At 44.4% G+C, this 6,544-nt stretch overlaps 1 long non-coding RNA gene across 1 annotated transcript in view; it reads left to right on the plus strand.

Annotated features, from left to right (window-relative positions):
* LOC123729695 (uncharacterized) overlaps positions 1–1,424 on the plus strand; it is a 2,423-nt gene extending 999 nt beyond the window's left edge. The window contains exon 2 of the long non-coding RNA XR_006761388.1: positions 1–1,424. This exon is cut by the window's left edge and continues 359 nt beyond it. This is a non-coding gene — a long non-coding RNA (uncharacterized lncRNA).
* The last annotated feature ends 5,120 nt before the right edge of the window (positions 1,425–6,544 follow it).

A 6,544-nucleotide genomic window follows, 5' to 3' on the forward strand; every position in this document is an offset into this window, starting at 1 on the left:
TGCTAAATCACAATGTTTATTAAATCAATGTTTACAGAGTGTTTATCTCTCGTTATCGCTCCCTGTTGGTATGTGGTGGGGGGAGGAGAAGAGAGAGAGAAAGAGAGAGAGGGAGAGTGCAGCTCTTTAACACTAATGTGGGTATATCTCTGTCGTTTACCAGCAGCCTGGGGAGGGAGGGAGGGAGGGATGTTGGAAGCAGCCTGGGGAGGGAGGGAGGGAGGGATGTTGAAAGGCGAGAGGAAAGAAGTAGCACATGCCACACCTCCCTGTCACTCAGCGGTCGCTATGGAGCCTGCCGTGGTTGCCGCGGCGTCGTCAGGGAGGGGCAGTAGGAGAGGTTAAAGGAGACAGAGGAGTGACATCATCTGTCAGCTCCAGTGCTTTATCGTTGAGGTGAGGCGTTCAGAACGTTGCAGATAGAAATAGATTAACTAGAGCTGGAACGAGTCCCTGTTCTACATAACAGACCTCCGTGTTTGTTCTACACAATACATTTCTACGTCCTGAGATGGTGGAGGTTGATAATAGACATTCTCTCTCTGTCAAGGGGCTTTATTGGCACGGGAGAACATGTTTACAAGTGAAAAAAAATAATAAACAAAAGCGAGAAGACAAAACATCAACAACCCAAAAAAAAAAAAAAACGATTAGAATTTAACAGTAAACATTGCACTCCAAAAAAGGTTTTTACAAAAATATCAACATTTCAAATAGTCAATGTTTGATTTTATTTAGATTATTATTTTTTTTTTATTTTTATTTTTATTTTTTCAAATTCTTTGTGGTTCTGTGTGAAATATGTGTCTGTAATTTGGTTACATATTTAGCAGGAGGTCAGGAAGTGCAGCTCAGTCTCTCACTCTCAGGGCTCTGGCAGACAAAGATCACAAACACTGCTGATACTCTTAGACACACATATTGTGTTAATGGTGCTGTCACTACACACACACACATGGACGGACGGACGGACGGACGGACGGACGGACGACGTGTATGCATCAGGTGCATGTTCTATGGCCCAGGTCACAGAGGTCATAGTTCAGGGTTCAACCTCCTTTCAGTTTCTTCTGAACTCAATGACACCGTCAGGGTTTTTATTTTATTTAACTTATCCTGTACTTCTTCTTCCTTCTTTTTTTAGATTTTTTTTTTATATATATATATATATAGAAATGGGTTTTTATAGCTATTTGCTACTCAAGACGAGAGGTTTTTAAAAGCATAAATGAAGGTGACGATGTGTATGACGTAACGGTGGTGATGTGGTGGTGTGTGTGTGTGTGTGTGTGTGTGTGTGTGTGTATAGCGACACGGTGCTGTCGTAGGCTGTTTTCAGCATGATGGAATCACATTAAACTGTTTCAACACTGAGATGAAGACCTACTGTTAAACCGACGAGCTGTAATAAAATATTAACCGAACGGTCATGTTCCTCACGTTTCTGTCCTGGTGGGTGTGTCGGTGTACACGACTACACACCACATTCCCTCTCCCCCAGCTGTGTGTGTGTCTGTGTGTGTGGTATGGTGGGTTGGGTGGGTGGGTGGGCGGCTGACCCTCACCGCCCCTCCTTATAATGCAGCTGCTCTGACCTACTCAGCTGTGCATCTTGAGATCCTGTTGAGTCTCTATAAGGTTATTACAGAGTTCAGAACACGGACATGTCTTAACTACCAAGCCCCTTGTAGAACGTTAGTCTTAACTACCAAGCCCCTTGTAGAACCTTAGTCTTAACTACCAAGCCCCTTGTAGAACCTTAGTCTTAACTACCAAGCCCCTTGTAGAACATTAGTCTTAACTACCAAGCCCCTTGTAGAACCTTAGTCTTAACTACCAAGCCCCTTGTAGAACCTTAGTCTTAACTACCAAGCCCCTTGTAGAACCTTAGTCTTAACCGCCAAGCCCCTTGTAGAACATTAGTCTTAACTACCAGGCCCCTTGTAGAATGTTAGTCTTAACTACCAAGCCCCTTGTAGAACGTTAGTCTTAACTACCAAGCCCCTTGTAGAACGTTAGTCTTAACTACCAAGCCCCTTGTAGAACCTTAGTCTTAACCGCCAAGCCCCTTGTAGAACGTTAGTCTTAACTACCAAGCCCCTTGTAGAACCTTAGTCTTAACCGCCAAGCCCCTTGTAGAACGTTAGTCTTAACTACCAAGCCCCTTGTAGAAGGTTAGTCTTAACTACCAAGCCCCTTGTAGAAGGTTAGTCTTATCTACCAAGCCCCTTGTAGAAGGTTAGTCTTATCTACCAAGCCCCTTGTAGAAGGTTAGTCTTATCTACCAAGCCCCTTGTAGAAGGTTAGTCTTAACTACCAAGCCCCTTGTAGAACGTTAGTCTTAACTACCAAGCCCCTTGTAGAACCTTAGTCTTAACTACCAAGCCCCTTGTAGAACCTTAGTCTTAACTACCAAGCCCCTTGTAGAACCTTAGTCTTAACCACCAAGCCCCTTGTAGAATGTTAGTATTAACTACCAAGCCCCTTGTAGAAGGTTAGTCTTAACTACCAAGCCCCTTGTAGAACGTTAGTCTTAACTACCAAGCCCCTTGTAGAACCTTAGTCTTAACCGCCAAGCCCCTTGTAGAACATTAGTCTTAACTACCAGGCCCCTTGTAGAATGTTAGTCTTAACTACCAAGCCCCTTGTAGAACGTTAGTCTTAACTACCAAGCCCCTTGTAGAACGTTAGTCTTAACTACCAAGCCCCTTGTAGAACCTTAGTCTTAACCGCCAAGCCCCTTGTAGAACGTTAGTCTTAACTACCAAGCCCCTTGTAGAACCTTAGTCTTAACCGCCAAGCCCCTTGTAGAAGGTTAGTCTTAACTACCAAGCCCCTTGTAGAAGGTTAGTTTTAACTACCAAGCCCCTTGTAGAAGGTTAGTCTTAACTACCAAGCCCCTTGTAGAACGTTAGTCTTAACTACCAAGCCCCTTGTAGAAGGTTAGTCTTAACTACCAGGCCCCTTGTAGAAGGTTAGTCTTAACTACCAAGCCCCTTGTAGAAGGTTAGTTTTAACTACCAAGCCCCTTGTAGAAGGTTAGTCTTAACTACCAAGCCCCTTGTAGAACGTTAGTCTTAACTACCAAGCCCCTTGTAGAACGTTAGTCTTAACTACCAAGCCCCTTGTAGAACGTTAGTCTTAACTACCAAGCCCCTTGTAGAACGTTAGTCTTAACCGCCAAGCCCCTTGTAGAACGTTACGGTGGCCAGAGGCAGGGCTGTTATGGTGACCGTATTACCGCCACGCCGGTGGTCACGAGTCATGAAGGCAGTCAAATTCAATGTGACCTTTTAGTCACGGTCATTAGGCTTCTCCAAGCTCTGCTGCTCCTGCTGGTCATTAGTAACCTACCAAACTTGCTAACTGCCTGGTACTCAGCACTCTATTGTCCCTCTAATCACTCTGACATCAATGCAAATGTAATGGAAAATCTAATCAAACACTTCATGAGAGCCCATGAGCTCATGTTGCGTAACAGTTCTATAGGCTATGCGATTGCATGAGAAAACGGGAGTGATGGCCTCTACTAAAAAAGAGGAGGATCCCATCAGCTTTCTATAAGCTAGGTCTACTATATTTATTTCTCAACATTCTTAATATAAAGCACATTGCTTCTCTTTACAACAGGAGTATAGCCTACCTGGCTGGCATGAAAAGCGTCCTCCAGTCACTATTTAAGGGCATACAGTCGTGGCCAAAAGTTTTGATAATGACACAAATATTAATTTTCACAAAGTTTGCTGCTTCAGTGTCTTTAGATATTTTTGTCAGATGTTACTATGGAATACTGAAGTATAATTACAAGCATTTCATAAGTGTCAAAGGCTTTTATTGACAATTGCATGAAGTTGATGCAGAGTCAATATTTGCAGGGTTGACCCTTCTTTTCAAGACCTCTGCAATCCGCCCTGGCATGCTGTCAATTAACTTCTGGGCCACATCCTGACTGATGGCAGCCCATTCTTGCATAATCAACGCTTTGAGTTTGTCAGAATTAGTGGGTTTTTGTTTGTCCACCCGCCTCTTGAGGATTGACCACAAGTTCTCAATGGGATTAAGGTCTGGGGAGTTTCCTGGCCATGGACCCAAAATATCGATGTTTTGTTCCCCGAGCCACTTAGTTATCACTTTTGTCTTATGGCAAGGTGCTCCATCATGCTGGAAAAGACATTGTTCGTCACCAAACTGTTCCTGGATGGTTGGGAGAAGTTGCTCTCGGAGGATGTGTTGGTACCATTCTTTATTCATGGCTGTGTTCTTAGGCAAAATTGTGAGTGAGCCCACTCCCTTGGCTGAGAAGCAACCCCACACATGAATGATCTCAGGATGCTTTACTGTTGGCATGACACAGGACTGATGGTAGCGCTAACCTTGTCTTCTCCGGACAAGCTTTTTTCCGGATGCCCCAAACAATCGGAAAGGGGATTCATCAGAGAAAATGACTTTACCCCAGTCCTCAGCAGTCCAATCCTTGTACCTTTTGCAGAATATCAGTCTGTCCCTGATGTTTTTCCTGGAGAGAAGTGGCTTCTTTGCTGCCCTTCTTGACACCAGGCCATCCTCCAAAAGTCTTTGCCTCACTGTGTGTGCAGATGCAGTCACACCTGCCTGCTGCCATTCCTGAGCAAGCTCTGTACTGGTGGTGCCCTGATCCCGCAGCTGAATCAACTTTAGGAGACGGTCCTGGCGCTTGCTGGACTTTCTTGGGTGCCCTGAAGCCTTCTTCACAACAATTGAACCGCTCTCTTTGAAGTTCTTGATGATCCGATAAATGGTTGATTTAGGTGCAATCTAACTGGCAGCAATATCCTTGCCTGTGAAGCCCTTTTTGGGCAAAGCAATGATGACGGCACGTGTTTCCTTGCAGGTAACCATCATTGACAGAGGAAGAACAATGATTCCAAACACCACCCTCCTTTTGAAGCTGCCAGTCTGTTATTCGAACTCAATCAGCATGACAGAGTGATCTCCAGCCTTGTCCTCGTCAACACTCACACCTGTGTTAACGAGAGAATCACTGACATGTCAGCTGGTCCTTTTGTGGCAGGGCTGAAATGCAGTGGAAATGTTTTTTGGGGGATTCAGTTGCAATTCATCTGATCACTCTTCATAACATTCTGGAGTATATGCAAATTTCCATCATACAAACTAAGGCAGCAGACTTTGTGAAAATTTATATTTCTGTCATTCTCAAATCTTTTGGCCACGACATGTATTTTTCCCCTGTTTTGATACAGCTGTATGATAATGGTCCATTCTAACACATAAATTATTTAATATATGTAAAGATGAGATTAAATCAAGAATAGTCTGTGGGTGACAATATTATCACTTGTGAACAATGTCAAATCAAATTGTATTGGTCACATACACATGGTTAGCAGATGTTAATGCGAGTGTAGCGAAATGCTTGTGCTTCTAGTTCCGACCATGCAGTAATATCTAACAAGTAATCTAACAATTTCACAACAACTACCTTATACACACAAGTGTAAAGGAATGAATAAGAATATGTACATATAAATATATGGATGAGCGATGGCCGAACGGCATAGGCAAGATGCAGTAGATGGTATAAAATACAGTATATACATATGAGTATTGTAGAGTATGTAAACATTATATAAAGTGGCATTGTTTAAAGTGACTAGTGATACATTTATTACATCCAATTTTTAATTATTAAGTGGTTAGAGATTTGAGTCAGTATGTTGGCAGCAGCCACTCAATGTTAGTGATGGCTGTTTAACAGTCTGATGGCCTTGAGATAGAAGCTGTTTTTCAGTCTCTCGGTCCCAGCTTTGATGCACCTGTCCTGACCTCGCCTTCTGGATGATAGCGGGGTGAACAGGCAGTGGCTCAGGTGGTTGTTGTCCTTGATGATCTTTTTGGCCTTCCTGTGACATCGGGTGCTGTAGGTGTTCTGGAGGGCAGGTAGTTTGCCCCGGTGATGCGTTGTGCAGACCTCACTACCCTCTGGAGAGCCTTACGGTTGTGGGCGGAGCAGCTACCGTACCAGGCGGTGATACAGCCCGACAGGATGCTCACGATTGTGCATCTGTAAAAGTTTGTGAGTGTTTTTGGCGACAAGCCACATTTCTTAAGCCCTCTGAGGTTTGAAGAGGTGCTGTTGCCCCTTCTTCACCATGCTGTCTGTGTGGATGGACCATTTCAATTTGTCCGTGATGTGTACGCCGAGGAACTTAAAACTTTCCTCCTTCTCCACTACTGTCCTGTCGATGTGGATAGGGGGGTGCTCCCTCTGCTGTTTCCTGAATTCCTGAAGTCCACGATCATCTCCTTTGTTTTGTTGACGTTGAGTGAGAGGTTATTTTCCTGACACCACACTCCGAGGGCCCTCACCTCCTCCCTGTAGGCCGTCTCGTCGTTGTTGGTAATCAAGCCTACCACTGTAGTGTCGTCTGCAAACTTGATGATTGAGTTGGAGACGTGCATGGCCACGCAGTCATGGGTGAACAGGGAGTACAGGAGAGTGCTGAGAACGCACCCATGTGGGGCCCCAGTGTTGAGGATCAGCGGG

This window comes from Salmo salar, chromosome ssa22 (genome assembly GCF_905237065.1).
Source record: "Salmo salar chromosome ssa22, Ssal_v3.1, whole genome shotgun sequence".
NCBI classification, from domain to species: Eukaryota; Metazoa; Chordata; class Actinopteri; order Salmoniformes; family Salmonidae; genus Salmo; species Salmo salar.